Below are 3,086 nucleotides of genomic sequence, written 5' to 3' on the forward strand. Positions count from 1 at the left end.
GGGGGGGGGGAAGGCATTGAGCCAATGCTATTTAGCAGCAGTGTAAATTGGTTTTGATGCTTTTGGAAAAGATGTGGTCCGCAATACGTGGTCCTTGCATGAGCAATTGCATTCAGCCTTACTCACGATGTTTCTGCAGGCCCAAAGTGTCACAAACGTTTCAGTTGTTTCCCTTCACTTTAAGCAATTTATAAAGGTGAATCCTGGTGATTTATTTATTGTTCTGAGCGAGATAGTCATGTATGAGAATTTACTTGTTAATCCCAATTCCAAATGTCACTTAATCCACCTCACCATTCGTTCACTTCCAGTATTTTCCACAGCTATAAATCCAGCATTTCTCCACCGACATTTTTTCAGCTACATAAATGCTTTTTTAATAGGAACAAATCCTGAAGTTGTGAATCAGTAGCAGGCAGAATGCCCATGGACTGCAGCAAGAGCAGAGGCCTCAGACTGGCCCTTTAGGACTAAGGTCATTACAGACAGAGGCAATTTTCCCCACAGAAATAACTCATACACAAATCAAGAATCACTTGACTCACTCCAGCAAGCATTAGCAACAGTCTGAGCTGCCTGCTAGAGATTAAGAAAATTCTTCCCAGACAGGTTCGCTGAAAACACAGTCCCCCCTAGAGGCTGAAAGGATGAAATATTTTAGAATAAGCCATACTGCAAGTACATCATGCCATTCAGACTTTCAAATCTTTATGGTTTTTTTTCCTTTTCTTTTTTTCCCCTAGAAGTCTATCCTCACTATTTCAAGGAATTTGGAACACCCATAACAGATTTCTTATTGCTATGTGTTGAATCTGGGTGTCTCTTGCATTTTACTGTCTCACTTTCGTATGGTTATATAAAAATGCACACCACTTTTAGGTAAAAAATGTTGTAGCATGGAAAATTGACATGAGCAGATCTGATACTAAGAAATATAAAAGAGTCACGTTTACTTCTATATTTTAATTGAAACAAACATATTTGTAGATATGTATACGAGAACTACACAGTGAGAGGATTGCACACAGGAAACATAGGCTTACATAGAATAACAACACTTTGTAGAACTAGTTACTGTTGCTATGTTAACAGCTTCTACTTCACAGCTCAAAGTAAGGTTAAGTGGGCAGGTGAAGCTTCTCTTAGGACTGCGGAGAACAGAATTTGGGAGGGCAAACCTGATGTATCAAAGATCTAGGGTGATATCAGGGTCATCCTTTCATCCTGCTGCTGATCTTCTCTCCCAGAGCTGAATCAAGATTTGAGGATCTGCTATAGTCACACAGTGCTATACCTACCTTTCCTTTCCCACTGGTACTGAAAGATGCTCTGGAATTCAGCCGTGTGAGAGATGTGCTCCTCAATTGCACAAAAGCAGATTCTAGGATGAAAAAATCTCCCCCTCACCCCTCAACTGGTCATAAATTTTGCTCATACTCACAGGGAGTATTTTGAAAGCAGACACTTCTAAAACATACAAATCACGGGGCTACAAATTCCAGCCAAAAATATATATATCCTGATATAACCAATCAATACCTGCTGTTTTTCTTCAAATCTGCAAAGTAATATTGAATGTGAGATAATGCAGTGAGAGACAACAAAACAGGAAATCTCTGAAGAGACAGAACATTCAAAGGAAAGGACAGGAGAGCCGCCATGACCTACAGAAAAATCCTCCTCTTAGAACTGTCTTAATAGGCCCCAGCCTTAGAAAAGAAAAATTATGACAGATATGTTTATATGTTTCTTTTATGTATTACATGCTCTGATTTATCAAAATTAGATTACTGACAAACTGGTAGGAGTTAGAGCAATTTCTGTATGGCCAAAATGAATACTGTAAGACTAACATGGTATAAATCACTGTCAGAAAGTGTCTTATAACAGACTTATTTTTATTCCCCATGTAATTATAGCAAAGACTTCAGAGACTTCCTGAAGCATTGCTCTTCCATGGAGGAACAACTATGATGAACTTAAATTAGAGTTTTTAGCCCTTGTATGATACACTTTTCAGACATCTCATTTTTTCTCTCCTTCCTTATTCAGATCAATCCATCAGTCTACAGCAGGGATTTATCAGCCCTGACATACTCCATGTCAAAGAAAGCTGAAGATAGGGAATAGATTGCTTGTGAAGCTGTGAGAATAATTATTTTACAGTAGCAGGCCACCAGGGCAGCATGCCTGAATTATATCCCATGAATTATATTCAATTCCATAACTATATTTGATTATCTTCCATATTCCCTTTCTCTAGCCTATATGAACCATAAACTGTCCACCTTAGTAATAATGTGTCTAAATATAAAGTGTATGAAATACAGGCCTTGCTGAGAAAAATTCATGTTAATTTTAAAATACAGAGAAATCATGTTTCATTTCTATGACAATGCTAAAGTTGTCACAAATTTTTCAGTTCCTGAAGACACTTGTCAAGTGCCTCAGGAAGGCTATTGCCTATTGACTGCAGGAAGAAGCAGTGCAAGGTTAGAGAGGAGTAGATAAAACCATCTTCTGAAGTGCTTCAAAGTATGATAGAACAGTTTACACAAAATGATACTTCTATTCAAAATAATTTTCTCTTCAGTATTCCTACCACTGGCACATGGAAGTTATTGTTTCAGGTTTATTGCAATGTACTTTTTTCTTTCTGGCCTGTAACTAATATTCATGAAAAAATGAATGCCTGTACTTCTACAGTCAATGTGTGTCTGTAGCAGCTAATATAACTTTGCCACACTTGTGCTTTTTCTTTCCAACAATGAAGGAAAGCTGAAAAAAAGACATGATTACAAAAAAGGCCAATAGTTTTCTTCAAGAAATGTAGCAATAAAAAAATCTTTGCTACTATAGCGTAATTATAAAATCTACCTAGCATATAGTGTCTAATATATAGCATCTACCTAGCAGTAAGTCCACTTGATGTTGCCGTTTGCGTAATGACATTACAATTATATAAATATACACTGACACTGTTTTCAGTTGCTTATGATTTTAGCTGAACATTAATAGTTTGGGTCCAAGTTTTCAAGATGTGCATTTACTGCAGGCTTCCTTTTCCTTTTCCTTTTCCTTTTCCT

The 3,086-nt window shown here is 37.2% G+C and overlaps 1 protein-coding gene across 1 annotated transcript in view; it reads left to right on the top strand.

Annotated features, from left to right (window-relative positions):
- TARS1 (threonyl-tRNA synthetase 1) overlaps positions 1–3,086 on the top strand; it is a 25,593-nt gene that overhangs the window by 227 nt on the left and 22,280 nt on the right. The gene's annotated exons all lie outside the window — the stretch shown is intronic.

Source organism: Meleagris gallopavo, chromosome Z (genome assembly GCF_000146605.3).
Source record: "Meleagris gallopavo isolate NT-WF06-2002-E0010 breed Aviagen turkey brand Nicholas breeding stock chromosome Z, Turkey_5.1, whole genome shotgun sequence".
NCBI classification, from domain to species: Eukaryota; Metazoa; Chordata; class Aves; order Galliformes; family Phasianidae; genus Meleagris; species Meleagris gallopavo.